The following is a 16,410-nucleotide window of genomic DNA, read 5'->3' on the forward strand; positions in this document are numbered from 1 at the left end:
AGCAGCGCACAGCACAGCAGAGCAGAGCACAGCGCGGCACAGCACAGCAGAGCACAGCACGGCACAGCACAGCACAGCAGAGCACAGCACGGCACAGCACAGCATGGCACAGCACAGCACAGCATGGCACAGCACAGCAGAGCACAGCATGGCACAGCAGAGCACAGCATGGCACAGCACAGCAGAGCACGGCACAGCACAGCAGAGCACGGCACAGCACAGCACGGCACAGCACAGCACGGCACAGCAGAGCACAGCACGGCACAGCACAGCAGAGCACGGCACAGTACAGCACAGCAGAGCACAGCACGGCACAGCACAGCTCTCCCCTCTCACTGTGTACACGGAGCGGAAGTGTTAGTTTAACCGTGCAGTGAGGAGAGACTCGGCGGCGGGGCTGGGAGGACAGAACCATGGGAGAGAGGTAAGTGCAGGGGGGAGGGGCCGGCTGCAGACTGTTCACATGTGATCTTGGCGACATCGCTGAGTTCACATGTAAACGAACAATCGGCTCCCCTCACTCTACATTTAGCTCGGCTTGTGCAAAGCAACTTACCGCCCAGCGCCCGCAACTTCCCCACAAGGACACCGCTGCCGCCCCTCTGCGCCCTGCCGCCCTGAGTCCGGGCCTCGGTGGCCTTGTGGGGAATCCGGGCCTGCTTGCCGGACTGCTAACCCCCCCGCTTAGAAAAGAGTATAAGGCTTCCACGGTGCCTCTTGCTGCCATCAAAGTGTCAGTGAGTATCGACTAGGGGTCACCAATATTTTTCACCATTTTGACGAAAAGCGTTTTGAAGCAAATGGGGACGGTCAAATACAAGGTTTATTGTTGGCTTCGAGCAATCATGAACAGTAAGAGCCTTTACACCCTTACCCTCAGACTGTTCATGTGCCATAAAATGACCCCTTATCAACCTGAAACTTAGGAACCCCCAATGTTCTCCTGATTCCTAATGCTAACCCTGGTCCTAATGCTAACCCTGGTCCTAATGCTAACCCTGGTCCTAATGCTAACCCTGGTCCTAATGTTATACCTAACCCTAATGCTATCCATAATCCTATTCCTAATTCTTATGCCAACAATAGCTCTAATTCAGCATTAATGTGACCACAATCCTAACACTAACCATGATGCTAACAATAACCATAACCCCATATCTCATGCTAACCCTAACTCTAACACATACCTGACCCCAATGGTTACCCTAGTGCTAATCCTATCTGTAATGCCATTTCTAACCCTAATGCTAACATGCCTAACCCTAACTCTAACCTTCTCCCTAATGCCATGCCTAACCCTAATGTTAAATTCATTCCTAATAACATACCTAACCCTAATTCCAACCCTCTCCCTTATGCCATGCCACACACCGACCCTATTGCTAACCCTTTGTTTAAAAACAAAGCCATGTGATCAAAATGACAGAGCTGACCTGGTGATCACATGCAGGGCCGGATTTACTCTCTCTGCTGCCCCAATGCCAGGTTCCTCAATGCGCCCCCCCCTGTATGCAGGCTGCATACAAGTGATCTCGGTGACCTTGCCGAGATCACTTGTACAAACCAAGCGGCAGCTTCCCCGCTGTACATTTAGCTCAGCTTGCCAAAAGCCGGGCTAAATGTAGAAAACTACTCCCTGCTGCCCCGAGGCCGGGCCTTAGTTGGCCTTGTGGGAAATCCGGCCCTGATCACAATACCTTATTAGAAAACAAAGCCATGTGATTACAATGACAGAGCCGACACGGTGATCACATGACCTTATTAGGAAACAAAGCCATGTGATTACAATGACAGAGCTGACACGGTGATCACATGACCTTATTAGGAAACAAAGCCATGTGATCACAATGACAGAGCCGACACAGTGATCACATGACCTTATTAGAAAACAAAGCCATGTGATCACAATGACAGAGCCGACACGGTGATCACATGACCTTATTAGAAAACAAAGCCAAGTGGTTTTTCCTTTTGTACAGAAAATGTTTCCTGAGCATTCCGCATGTGATGATCCGCCAAGCTGCGTGACTGACCCCGTCCGTCAGTTCCGCCAGTCAGCGCTGGCGGGTCGGAGCGGGGGGGAATCCAGCCCTTCCCCTGACAGGATCGAGAAGTGAGCGAGTGCCGGTATGTGTTCCCTCGCCTCCCGATCTACTGAGCCGACCTCTGACAGTCTCATTGCCGCAGGTCGGCTAGAACTATGAGGTGAGTGACAAGCCCCCCCCCCCTCATAGTTCTCCTTTAATCTACATTCCATTTTAGAACTATGAGCGTGCCGCTATGTGCTATGCTCTGAGTCCTGAGCGGTTTCTGATCATGTGACCACCGTCGTAGCCAATCGTGGCAATCACACGAGGTCTGTGTACAAACAAACCTGCTGGCTGCAGCTGTCGCTTTGCTTTGCAATATGTAGGGGGAAAAAAAATTTACAAATTTGATCAAAAATGTTAAAGTGAAAAATAACCCGAAAAATATATTAAATGTCATGAAATATAATAGTGTGTATGACCCCCGAACACCGATGTCCTTTCCTGTTTTATCTTACAGAGCGCAAAGGCTTGAGCGGGTGTGTTATTGCTTGGATAGTGGTTGGAGTTATTGTCGGGGTTCTTGCGCTCCTGTACCTCTGCGTGTTTGGTGTATGTGAGTATCTCTGGAGACGTGCATGGAGTCCTCCACCGCAGGGTGGTGCCAGCGAGGTGGGGAAGCAGCTGAAATCCATATACATATGTGTGTATTCATATACATATATCAGCCATAACATTATGACCCCCCCCCCCCCCACATGCGGCCCCTTCCTCGGGCAAACAGAGAGTGAAGCAACAATACAATACAAGTTTTGCAATACACATTGATAACGACCCTTCCGCCAATCAAGAAGCTCCCCCCCGCCCACATATGACGTCACGAAGGTGTCATTCTCCCACCTCGAATGAACAGCAATGATCAGCTGTATAGTATTCATGTAATCGCCTGTAATGAAACATATCTCTAACGGATCAACCAAGACTCTAATATTGAGTAGGTCCCCCTTCTCCTGACCCATCCAGGCATGGACTCCTCTAGACCTCTGAAGGTATGCTGTGGTATCTGGATGACCCCCCTAATATTGAGAAGGTCCCCCTTTTCCTGACCCATCCAGTCATGGAACCCACTAGACCTCTGAAGGTATGCTGTGGTATCTGGATGACCCCCCTAATATTGAGAAGGTCCCCCTTTTCCTGACCCATCCAGTCATGGAACCCACTAGACCTCTGAAGGTATGCTGTGGTATCTGGATGACCCCCCTAATATTGAGAAGGTCCCCCTTTTCCTGACCCATCCAGTCATGGAACCCACTAGACCTCTGAAGGTATGCTGTGGTATCTGGATGACCCCCCTAATATTGAGAAGGTCCCCCTTTTCCTGACCCATCCAGTCATGGAACCCACTAGACCTCTGAAGGTATGCTGTGGTATCTGGATGACCCCCCTAATATTGAGAAGGTCCCCCTTTTCCTGACCCATCCAGTCATGGAACCCACTAGACCTCTGAAGGTATGCTGTGGTATCTGATGACCCCCCTAATATTGAGTAGGTCCCCCTTCTACTGACCCGTCCAGACATGGACCCCACTAGACCTCTGAAGGTATGCTGTGGTATCTGGATGACCCCCCTAATATTGAGTAGGTCCCCCTTCTACTGACCCGTCCAGACATGGACCCCACTAGACCTCTGAAGGTGTGCTGTGGTATCTGGCACCGAGCCCTCAGTATCAGATCCTGGAAGTCCTGTAAGTTGTGAGGTGATCGGCCTCCATGGATCGGACTTGTTTCTCCAGCACATCCCACAGATGATCGATTGGATTCAGATCTGGAGAATTTGGAGGCCGAGTCATCACCTCAGACTCGTTGTTGTGTTCCTCAAACCATTCTTGGACCACTTGAACCATTACAATGAGTGCCACAAAGTTTGGCCGGAGGATAATACCATTTCTGAAGGTCCTTACTCAATATTCTTAAAGGGAATGCTCAGATCATGTATGGGTACCTAGCTTTACCACAGTAGGTACATTTTAGGTCCTTAAACCAACCAGGACTCCATTGCATTGCTTTGAACAGTGATGTCATTGTGGCAGTGTGAGGATACTTACATCCCTGTGCTGCTGCTCCTCCATTGAACAATCGCCGGGCTGGGGTTGGATCCCGGACCAACTTGTGTAGCTTAAAGTGACACTTATCTCAGGGGCTGAATCCCCAAAATCCATTCAAGTCCCTGAACTATGAGCACCAATGAATATTATTTGTGTATCACTCGGCTGTAGATCCTCCAATCATCTCTGACACCGTCCTTCCTTCTGGAGGGTGGCTACGTCTGTTCCCCATGGTCCCTGTGTGTGTTGTAGAGTAGTCACTGTTCCAAGCTCCTCCCCCCCGGGATGGACTAAAATCTCAGGTTCAGTTTACTAATTTGTATTGAGATTGTAGCCCATCCCGGAAGCAAGCTTGGAGCGACGACACGGCACACAAGGACCATGGGGAACAGACGTAGCCACCCTCCAGAAGGAAGGACGGGGTCAGAGATGATTGGAGGATCTACAGCCGAGTGATACAAATATGATACACCGGGGGGAATTTATCAAGGGAGTTGCTCCACTTTAATTTAAAGGAGAACTATGGGGTTAAGGCTTTTCCCCATAGTTCTCCTTAGGGTAACGGGAGGACACAAACTAGCGTCCTCCCGTCACCCTAAGCTCAGTATATAGGGAGCTACAGCTCGCGGTATACTGAGACGCCGCAGCCGGAGCGGATCCCGACAATTGTGCCGGGATCCGCCCAGCTGCGTGAGTGACAGCTGGCTCCTCCTATCTAGAGGCAGCTGTACCCTCCCCCGTCCGTTCCGCCAGTCAGTGCTGGAGGATCGGAACGGGGAGGGGGGAATCCAGCCCCTCCCCTTTTTTTTATTTTATAGATTCTTTTACAGGCCAGAGGCCAAGAAATTCAAAATTCCCTCCACAAGATCTTCAATCCTCTAAAATTCCATCAGCTGTTTCCCCCCTCCTCCTGCCCCCCCTCCCCTCTCTGCTCTGTGGAGAGACGGCAGGATGGGTCATAGCTCTGTGTGTCTGTGTCAGTGTTGGGAGGACACAGAGAGAAGTCTATAGAACAAGACAAGTGACCCCCTGTGTCTCTCTCAGATCTCCCCCTTATCCTGGGTCACATCTACTCTCGGAACATCCCCCCCGCACACACACATGTACATCGCCCCTGCACCTCCCCATTGCCACCAAAAACTCAGAATCACTTACAAAGGTGGAAATGTCCTTTAAGACGGCGATATCCAGTCGGGGGATCAGGGAGTCCGTCGCACCCATAAATGATGGAGTCATGACTTTGAAGGATATGAGGCTTTGACCTTCATCACCGGTATCATCCCACAGCCAAACTATTACCCTGCGGCGGCACTCATTGCATGGACTGCGACCCAGCTACGAGCACTAACGCCCGCTCCTCCTCTGCTTCACCTTACAGTGGCCAAGCTTTTGGGTGGAGTTGCGAACGCGTTTATGGCGACCGGGATCCTGTGCTGCCTCTGTACATGCTTCTGTTGTAGACGTGAGTATCTAGAGATTCATCCTTCATGTATAAGACTCGGGTATAAGTCCGGCTGCTGGGAAGCATAGGCGTGGACAGGGACGGCTTCCGCCATTTTGTTTTTTTTATAGGTGCCGGGCTGGTGTCGGGGATATAAGTGAACCCCAAATCCTGAAACTCAAGTTATAATACAAAAGACAAACCATGTAAAGAACGTCGGCGGAGAATTAGTAGCACACATGCTGAAGATGACATTTATCTATGATTACCGGTATTTATAGAGCGCTGACAATTTTATGCAGCACTTTACACAGTGCGCATTCACATCAGTCCCCGCCCCCAAGGAGCTTACAATGTAAGGTCACAGTCGCGCACACGCAACACTATATTGCCGAAAGTATTGGGCCCCTCCCCCTCCAAATCATGTGACTCAGGTGTTCCGTGACATTTCCCGGCTACTAAATATTCCGCCGTCACCTGTTACTGGGATTATAACAAAGTGGAAGCGACTGGGAACAACAGCAACTCAGCCAGGAAGTGGTCGGCCACGTCACATGACAGAGCGGGGTCAGCGCATGCTGAAGCGCACAGTGCGCAGAAGTCGCCAACTGTCTGCAGAGCCAATAGCTACAGACCTCCAAACTCCATGCGGCCTTCAGATTGGCGCAACAACAGCGCGTAGAGAGATTCATGGAATGGGTTTCCATGGCCAAGCAGCTGCATCCAAGCCGCACATCACCAAGTGCAATGCAAAGCGTGGGATGCCGCGGTGTAAAGCGCGCCGACACTGGACTCTAGAGAAGTGGAGGCGTGGTCTCTGGAGGGACCAATCACGCTTCTCTGTCTGGCAATCCGATGGGCGTGTCTGGGTTTGGCGGTTGCCAGGGGAACGGTACTTGCCTGACTGCATGGTGCCAAGTGTAAAGTTTGGTGGAGGGGGGATTATGGGGGAGGGGCTTGTTTTTCACACGTTGGGCTCCGCCCCTTAGTTCAAGTGAAGGGAACTCTTATCAGCACACCAAGACATTTTGGACAATTTCATGCTCCCAACTTTGTGGGAGGAGTTTGGGGACGGCCCCTTCCTGTTCCAACATGACTGCGCACCAGTGCACAAAGCAAGGCCCATAAAGACACGGATGGGGGAGTTTGGGGGGGAGGAACGTGACTGGCCGCACAGAGTCCTGACCTCACCCCCATAGAGCACTTTTGGGATGAATTCGAGGCGGAGACTGCGAGCCCCTCCCCCAACATCAGTACCTGACCTCACAAATGGTCCAACATTCCCATAGACACACCCCTAAACCTTGTGGACGCCTTCCCAGAAGAGGCGGAGCTGTTATAGCGGCAAAGGGCGGAGCCAACCCAATACTGAACCCTACGGACTAAGACTGGGATGCCATTAAAGTTCATGTGCGTGTAAAGGGGCCCCAATACTTCTGGTGATATAGTGTACATACGAGGGCCAATTTAGAGAGGAGCCAAGTAACCTTCCAGTATGTCCTTGGCATGTGGGAGGAAACCGGAGTACGGAGAGGAAAGGGGAAAATAACGGTGGCTGCAGTGTACCAATCTGAGATGACAGCAATGGTGTAACAGCAGAGCATATTGTGCGTCACGGCTGAATATGGGGCTAACAGCGCTGGGGTTTAATACTGACGGGCCCTGCAGGAGATTCAATTACGTGGTCATAGGATCCTGGAAACAATACATTGACTTGACAATACGGAAGCAACAAAATAAATTGGCATTGTGACCACACATGGCCAACAAATGGGGAATTGTTAGGGAGGGGGCTGAGTCCCCCTGTTTGCTGCAGTGGAACCCAATAGCGGGGAAACGATACCAGAAGGGGAGTCCAGGCCGAGGTACAAGATACCCCCCTTGTGACGCTTCTGCTCTTTTGTTCTCTCCAGAACTTTAAATTAAAGAGTTTCTATGGAATTGTTGGAAGGGAAGTAATAAGACAAAGCTTGTGGGCATTGTGGTGTATTCACATAATCTGCAGTGACAAGTGGAGTGAATTCCAAATTTTGGATCACATTAAAATTAGGAAGAATGTTACGGACACGAATGGTCAGATCTCAATCCGCATTTCAGTCTTGTTTTCAGGCAGTTTGGATTCCCAAAAGACTTCTGGGAGAAAGAGACCACAAGGCTTCTCCAAAAGCAGTTCCTGCCTTATATGTGCTTCTGCAGTTCCCTAAGCACCCTCAGCTTGACTGCCGGTCCCACTACCTCCCACCAGGCCCCACTATCTCCCACCAGGTCCCACTACCTCCCACCAGGTCCCAATATGTCCCACCAGGTCCCACTATGATCCCTCCCACCACGTCCCACTCTCTCCCACCAGGTCCCACTATCTCCCACCAGGTCCCACTACCTCCCACCAGGCCCCACTATCTCCCACCAGGTCCCACTATGTCCCACCTTGTCCCACCAGTTTCCACTATGTCCCACTGTGTTCCACCAGGACCCACTGTGTTCCACCAGGTCCCACTGTGTCCCACCAGGTCCCACTGTGTTCTACCAGGTCCCACTACCTCCCACCAGGCCCCACTATCTCCCACCTGGTCCAACTACCTCCCACCAGGTCCCACTATGTCACACCAGGTCCCACTATATCCCACCAGGTTCCACTATGTCCCACCAGGTCCCACTACCTCCCACCAGGTTCCACTATCTCCCACCAGGTCCCACTACCTCCCACTATGTCCCACCGGGTTCCACTATCTCCCACCAGGTTCCACTATCTCCCACCTGGTCCCACTACCTCCCACCAGGTCCTACTACCTCCCACCAGGTCCCTCTATGTCCCACCTGGTCCCACTACCTCCCACCAGATCCCACTATATCCCACCAGGTCCCACTACCTCCCACCAGGTCCCACTATGTCCCACCTGGTCCCCCTCTTCTATCTCCTGAGATGGACTCTGCTGTACATAACAATAATGGTCCTCCAGGAAGGTCTGATGGCTCCTAATTATTGTATTTTCTAGGAAACTGGAAGGAAGGACTCCATAACATCGGCAGCGGCATCCTCCCCTTCATAGGTAGGTCATAGGTCATAGGTCGTAGGAGTTACAGGTGAGTTCTTCTCCATCTTCGGTGCGGATGGGATTATTTTTTGAGAATATTCAATGAAATGTTCTACAAAAACGATCAATCCGAATGGTGCCAAATACATGAAAGTTGGCTTGCGGTGGCAGAAATCATCTTTCTGGAAAGTTCTCTGTAAAGAGTTTGTTCAGAAGAAGAATTGGTGTGAGACTTCTATGGGGAGGGCGGACCACCCATCATACAGAATAAACAGAGGAACCTGAGCTAGCCAAGCTACATACTAAAGGATGACCACCATGATGACACTAAAATCGGGAGGGTCATAGACACTATAACATTACAGGAGGACCTGGATAAAATAGGGGGAGGGGCAACTATATGGCAGATGAGGTTTAATGTCAATAAATGTAAAGTTATGCACTTTGGGGTTAAAAAAAAGCAAATGGACTATACACAATAATAGGAACCCCACCGGGGAAGTCAGAGATGGAAAAAGATTTGGGGGTCATTGTAGACCACAGATTGACTAATAGCTTGCAATGCCAGGCTGCTGCACACAATGCCAGGCTGCGGCACACAACGCCAGGCTGCGGCACACAACGCCAGGCTGCGGCACACAATGCCAGGCTGCGGCACACAATGTCAGGCTGGGGCACACAATGCCAGGCTGCGGCACACAACGCCAGGCTGCGGCACACAATGCCAGGCTGCGGCACACAATGATAACATTACAGGAGGACCTGGATAAAATAGGGGGAGGGGCAACTATATGGCAGATGAGGTTTAATGTCAATAAATGTAAAGTTATGCACTTTGGGGTTAAAAAAAAGCAAATGGACTATACACAATAATAGGAACCCCACCGGGGAAGTCAGAGATGGAAAAAGATTTGGGGGTCATTGTAGACCACAGATTGACTAATAGCTTGCAATGCCAGGCTGCTGCACGCAATGCCAGGCTGCTGCACGCAATGCCAGGCTGCTGCACGCAATGCCAGGCTGCTGCACGCAATGCCAGGCTGCTGCACGCAATGCCAGGCTGCTGCACGCAATGCCAGGCTGCTGCACGCAATGCCAGGCTGCTGCACGCAATGCCAGGCTGCTGCACGCAATGCCAGGCTGCTGCACGCAATGCCAGGCTGCTGCACGCAATGCCAGGCTGCTGCACGCAATGCCAGGCTGCTGCACGCAATGCCAGGCTGCTGCACGCAATGCCAGGCTGCTGCACGCAATGCCAGGCTGCTGCACGCAATGCCAGGCTGCTGCACGCAATGCCAGGCTGCTGCACGCAATGCCAGGCTGCTGCACGCAATGCCAGGCTGCTGCACGCAATGCCAGGCTGCTGCACGCAATGCCAGGCTGCTGCACGCAATGCCAGGCTGCTGCACGCAATGCCAGGCTGCTGCACGCAATGCCAGGCTGCTGCACGCAATGCCAGGCTGCTGCACGCAATGCCAGGCTGCTGCACGCAATGCCAGGCTGCTGCACGCAATGCCAGGCTGCTGCACGCAATGCCAGGCTGCTGCACGCAATGCCAGGCTGCTGCACGCAATGCCAGGCTGCTGCACGCAATGCCAGGCTGCTGCACGCAATGCCAGGCTGCTGCACGCAATGCCAGGCTGCTGCACGCAATGCCAGGCTGCTGCACGCAATGCCAGGCTGCTGCACGCAATGCCAGGCTGCTGCACGCAATGCCAGGCTGCTGCACGCAATGCCAGGCTGCTGCACGCAATGCCAGGCTGCTGCACGCAATGCCAGGCTGCTGCACGCAATGCCAGGCTGCTGCACGCAATGCCAGGCTGCTGCACGCAATGCCAGGCTGCTGCACGCAATGCCAGGCTGCTGCACGCAATGCCAGGCTGCTGCACGCAATGCCAGGCTGCTGCACGCAATGCCAGGCTGCTGCACGCAATGCCAGGCTGCTGCACGCAATGCCAGGCTGCTGCACGCAATGCCAGGCTGCTGCACGCAATGCCAGGCTGCTGCACGCAATGCCAGGCTGCTGCACGCAATGCCAGGCTGCTGCACGCAATGCCAGGCTGCTGCACGCAATGCCAGGCTGCTGCACGCAATGCCAGGCTGCTGCACGCAATGCCAGGCTGCTGCACGCAATGCCAGGCTGCTGCACGCAATGCCAGGCTGCTGCACGCAATGCCAGGCTGCTGCACGCAATGCCAGGCTGCTGCACGCAATGCCAGGCTGCTGCACGCAATGCCAGGCTGCTGCACGCAATGCCAGGCTGCTGCACGCAATGCCAGGCTGCTGCACGCAATGCCAGGCTGCTGCACGCAATGCCAGGCTGCTGCACGCAATGCCAGGCTGCTGCACGCAATGCCAGGCTGCTGCACGCAATGCCAGGCTGCTGCACGCAATGCCAGGCTGCTGCACGCAATGCCAGGCTGCTGCACGCAATGCCAGGCTGCTGCACGCAATGCCAGGCTGCTGCACGCAATGCCAGGCTGCTGCACGCAATGCCAGGCTGCTGCACGCAATGCCAGGCTGCTGCACGCAATGCCAGGCTGCTGCACGCAATGCCAGGCTGCTGCACGCAATGCCAGGCTGCTGCACGCAATGCCAGGCTGCTGCACGCAATGCCAGGCTGCTGCACGCAATGCCAGGCTGCTGCACGCAATGCCAGGCTGCTGCACGCAATGCCAGGCTGCTGCACGCAATGCCAGGCTGCTGCACGCAATGCCAGGCTGCTGCACGCAATGCCAGGCTGCTGCACGCAATGCCAGGCTGCTGCACGCAATGCCAGGCTGCTGCACGCAATGCCAGGCTGCTGCACGCAATGCCAGGCTGCTGCACGCAATGCCAGGCTGCTGCACGCAATGCCAGGCTGCTGCACGCAATGCCAGGCTGCTGCACGCAATGCCAGGCTGCTGCACGCAATGCCAGGCTGCTGCACGCAATGCCAGGCTGCTGCACGCAATGCCAGGCTGCTGCACGCAATGCCAGGCTGCTGCACGCAATGCCAGGCTGCTGCACGCAATGCCAGGCTGCTGCACGCAATGCCAGGCTGCTGCACGCAATGCCAGGCTGCTGCACGCAATGCCAGGCTGCTGCACGCAATGCCAGGCTGCTGCACGCAATGCCAGGCTGCTGCACGCAATGCCAGGCTGCTGCACGCAATGCCAGGCTGCTGCACGCAATGCCAGGCTGCTGCACGCAATGCCAGGCTGCTGCACGCAATGCCAGGCTGCTGCACGCAATGCCAGGCTGCTGCACGCAATGCCAGGCTGCTGCACGCAATGCCAGGCTGCTGCACGCAATGCCAGGCTGCTGCACGCAATGCCAGGCTGCTGCACGCAATGCCAGGCTGCTGCACGCAATGCCAGGCTGCTGCACGCAATGCCAGGCTGCTGCACGCAATGCCAGGCTGCTGCACGCAATGCCAGGCTGCTGCACGCAATGCCAGGCTGCTGCACGCAATGCCAGGCTGCTGCACGCAATGCCAGGCTGCTGCACGCAATGCCAGGCTGCTGCACGCAATGCCAGGCTGCTGCACGCAATGCCAGGCTGCTGCACGCAATGCCAGGCTGCTGCACGCAATGCCAGGCTGCTGCACGCAATGCCAGGCTGCTGCACGCAATGCCAGGCTGCTGCACGCAATGCCAGGCTGCTGCACGCAATGCCAGGCTGCTGCACGCAATGCCAGGCTGCTGCACGCAATGCCAGGCTGCTGCACGCAATGCCAGGCTGCTGCACGCAATGCCAGGCTGCTGCACGCAATGCCAGGCTGCTGCACGCAATGCCAGGCTGCTGCACGCAATGCCAGGCTGCTGCACGCAATGCCAGGCTGCTGCACGCAATGCCAGGCTGCTGCACGCAATGCCAGGCTGCTGCACGCAATGCCAGGCTGCTGCACGCAATGCCAGGCTGCTGCACGCAATGCCAGGCTGCTGCACGCAATGCCAGGCTGCTGCACGCAATGCCAGGCTGCTGCACGCAATGCCAGGCTGCTGCACGCAATGCCAGGCTGCTGCACGCAATGCCAGGCTGCTGCACGCAATGCCAGGCTGCTGCACGCAATGCCAGGCTGCTGCACGCAATGCCAGGCTGCTGCACGCAATGCCAGGCTGCTGCACGCAATGCCAGGCTGCTGCACGCAATGCCAGGCTGCTGCACGCAATGCCAGGCTGCTGCACGCAATGCCAGGCTGCTGCACGCAATGCCAGGCTGCTGCACGCAATGCCAGGCTGCTGCACGCAATGCCAGGCTGCTGCACGCAATGCCAGGCTGCTGCACGCAATGCCAGGCTGCTGCACGCAATGCCAGGCTGCTGCACACAATGCCAGGCTGATGCACACAATGCCATGCTGAGGCACACAATGTCAGGCTGCTGCACACAATGCCAGGCTGCGGCACACAACTCTCGATTTACTGAGCCGACCTGTGACAGTCTCATTGTCACACGTCGGCTCCAACTATGAGGAGGAGTGACAATCCCTCACCTCATACTTCTCCTTTATAGTGTCTGTGAACCCAAAACCGATTTCCTCATAAAAGCCGCCCTTCAATTAGTCTAATTATATCATTAATGTCCAAAATGTTTCAGTGTGGATCCAATACTTGGTGATCCTGCCCGTCACTATGACCTCCTTGTCCCCGAGGGCAGCGAGTTATATGCTGATCTGGCCTGGGCACCAATGCCACCATTGTGTGCGCACGCTCTCATTTCTGTCCCATTCCTTCACCCCAGCCGCTCATGTCACAGACAGCCCGCCCCTTCCTGGGCGGACAGCAGCTCCTCCAGCGAGCCTCGCTACCGCGCACTTTATATATCTGATGCCCTCTCCATTTTATTTTACGGTAAGCTGCACAAAAAAACGGAACTCCTTCCAATAAACAGGCCATTCCAATGTGCGGGATAACCTTTGGTCACATGACCACTTTTCCGTTACTCGGCTTTCTCCAACGGATTGGTTCATTGTGTGTTGTCCAACCGAAATCCACGGAGAGGACATCACGGTGTGCAGACACGTCAATGCCGTTTCCATATTTGTTTTCAATCTTCTAAAGTCCGCAGCTTTCCTTATAATCCCTGGTGATCCTGCCTTGTTCAGACGCTTCCTGTTATAGGGAGGCAACGCTTGGTCTCAATTGTTCTGCATTGTCCCCCCCGTGTCACCTGCACCCCACGTTGGAGGCTACAATGGGCAGTGCACAGACGTGGCCCACCATTGTCACTCTCAGGGGGGCTGACTCAGGGCTATGGTGTACGCAGGGCCGGTGCTAGACTATTTTGCACCTTAGGCAAGACCAGCTACTTTCAACCCCCAAAGAAATAGCCAATAGCAGACTGGCTATTGAAACCCAGCCCACTGAGCAGATGAGCGGACCTGAGAGAGAAAGTTGTCTTTCAGTTCCGCTTCTCTGCTCAGTGGGCGGGTACAATAGCCAGCCTGCTATTGGCTTTTGCAATTTGAAATAGATGGGGGGGGGGGGGGGTTAGAGGCGGAAGGCGGCTGCCTAGTGTGCCTAGTGGCAGCACCGGCCCTGGGTGTACGCTTGGCCCTGGAGAGAGTGCATGTAGGCAGGAAGTGGCTACAAGAGCTGCGCTGGGATCGAAAAAGTATTTTTCCTAATGATAACAAGTATCCGTCGTTTATGGTAGCGAGCACACAGAATAAATGCCATCCTGGTAGGGTTTAGATTGCCTATAGTAACAAAAAGAGAGAGAAGAGGGCCCAGGGACTTCAGTTTTAATGGTATATAAAAAAAAAAAACAGCTCACGGGTTAGATTTTGAAGCAGGACACCTAAGACCCGCGGATGCACCAGCTGCAACCCACACGCCAAGGCCAATGGTGGCGATACAATGCAGATATCATGGCTGTCTGGCAATCTGGAATCCAGCGGCGTCCTTGGTGGCTTAGATCACCACCTCAGGGAGAGACGCGCCGCTTCCAGGACGGTAATATAGATATGTAACTGAATATTACAAATGAATTCACATGTCTGCGAATTGTAAAAGATGCCCAGAATAAAACTTCCACCAAACATGGGCCGGATTTCCCACAAGGCCAACCGAGGCCCGGCCTCGGGGCAGCAGGGAGTAGAGGGGCGGCAGGGAGTAGAGGGGCGGCAGGGAGTAGAGGGGCGGCAGGGGTGTGGACTTTCTATCTCCCTACTCCCGGGACATGCAGTTCTGAGCGCCGGGCGGGTAGTTGTTTTCTACATTTAGGCTTGCCGAGATCACCTGTATGCGGCATGCATACAGGGGTGGGGGGTGGGGGGGTGTGCGCGGCGCATTGAGGAACCTGGTATTGGGGCAGCAGAGGGAGTAAATCCGGCCCTGAGCCCTGCTGACATCATTCATTACAAGCGCTCAGTATGTAGCAGAGGACAGTTCACAATCCAACCACAAGGTGGAGACACATCACCTCCATGATCAATAGAGCGAAGGAGGGAAATACAATGTAACAGAGTCATAGAGGGTCACTAACGATCCGAAGGATCCAGATGTAGTTTCAGCTCACTTCGGCCGCCGGAGCCCTTGGGTTCAGTAGAAGCGTGGGGAACAGTCGGCCGAAGCAGACCGCCCGCCCCGTAAATGACAATAGTTATGCGGAGCCAGCCGAGATGTCACGGCTCTCTCCAGGGCTGTAGCTACCATGGGGCGAGTGAGGCACTCGCCTCAGGCGCAGCTGAGTGGGATCGAACCCCCATGGAGAATGGCAGACCATGACAGGCTGCATACAAGTGATCTCGGCGACACTTGTACAGAACCAGCGGCGGCTTCTCTGCTGTAGATTTAGCCCTGCTTGCCCAGGGCTAAATCATGAATGATGAAATTCAGCTCGAGTTAGTTAATGATGAAATTCAGAGAGGAAAGATGACAAATTATCAACTTTTATCTCAACATTTACAGAAGAAAAAATAGGAGGAAAGAAAGACGCAGAAAAAGAAGAAGCGCTGAGATCAGTGCGTCAGAAAGCTAAAGGTAAGTCCCGGGATCTGCGGCTCTGTCTCTGGACCGCAATTATAAAAGTGTCTGAGAGGAAGAACGGACAGTCTGTGGTGGCCCACGGCAACCAACGAGATTCTCAGTGACACTTGTGTCCTCAGACTCTTGTGTCCTCCTCAGGCTCGTGTATCCTCCTCAGGCTCTTGTGTCCTCCTCAGGCTCTTGTGTCCTCCTCAGGCTCTTGTGTCCTCCTCAGGCTCTTGTGTCCTCCTCAGACTCGTGTGTCCTCCTCAGACTCGTGTGTCCTCCTCAGGCTCTTGTGTCCTCCTCAGGCTCTTGTGTCCTCCTCAGGCTCTTGTGTCCTCCTCAGACTCTTGTGTCCTCCTCATCCTCATGTATCCTCCTCAGGCTCTTGTGTCCTCCTCAGGCTCTTGTATCCTCCTCAGGCTCTTGTGTCCTCCTCAGGCTCTTGTGTTCTCCTCAGGCTCTTGTATCCTCAGGCTCTTGTGTCCTCCTCAGACTCTTGTATCCTCAGGCCCTCGTATCCTCAGGCTCTTGTATCCTCAGGCTCTTGTATCCTCAGACACTTGTATCCTCAGGCTCATGTATCCTCAGGCCCTTGTATCTTCAGACCCTTGTATCCTCAGACTGATGTATCCTCAGGCTTTTGTATCCTCAGACACTTGTATCCTCAGGCCCTTGTATCCTCAGACCCTTGTATCCTCAGACTCATGTATCCTCAGGCTCTTGTATCCTCAGACACTTGTATCCTCAGGCCCTTGTATCCTCAGGCCCTTGTATCCTCAGGCCCTTGTATCCTCAGGCCCTTGTATCCTCAGGCCCTTGTATCCTCAGACCCTTGGATCCTCAGCG

General features: G+C 54.0%; 1 long non-coding RNA gene across 1 annotated transcript; it reads left to right on the forward strand.

Annotated features, from left to right (window-relative positions):
* The first annotated feature begins 5,512 nt into the window (after positions 1-5,512).
* Positions 5,513-15,543, forward strand: LOC108801840. Its single transcript, XR_001942172.1, has 3 exons — positions 5,513-5,593; positions 8,569-8,622; positions 15,502-15,543. It is a non-coding gene; the product is annotated as an uncharacterized LOC108801840 (long non-coding RNA).
* Positions 15,544-16,410: the final 867 nt, after the last annotated feature.

This window comes from Nanorana parkeri, unplaced genomic scaffold, assembly GCF_000935625.1.
Source record: "Nanorana parkeri isolate BGI_ZX_2015 unplaced genomic scaffold, ASM93562v1 scaffold2523, whole genome shotgun sequence".
Lineage (NCBI taxonomy): Eukaryota > Metazoa > Chordata > Amphibia > Anura > Dicroglossidae > Nanorana > Nanorana parkeri.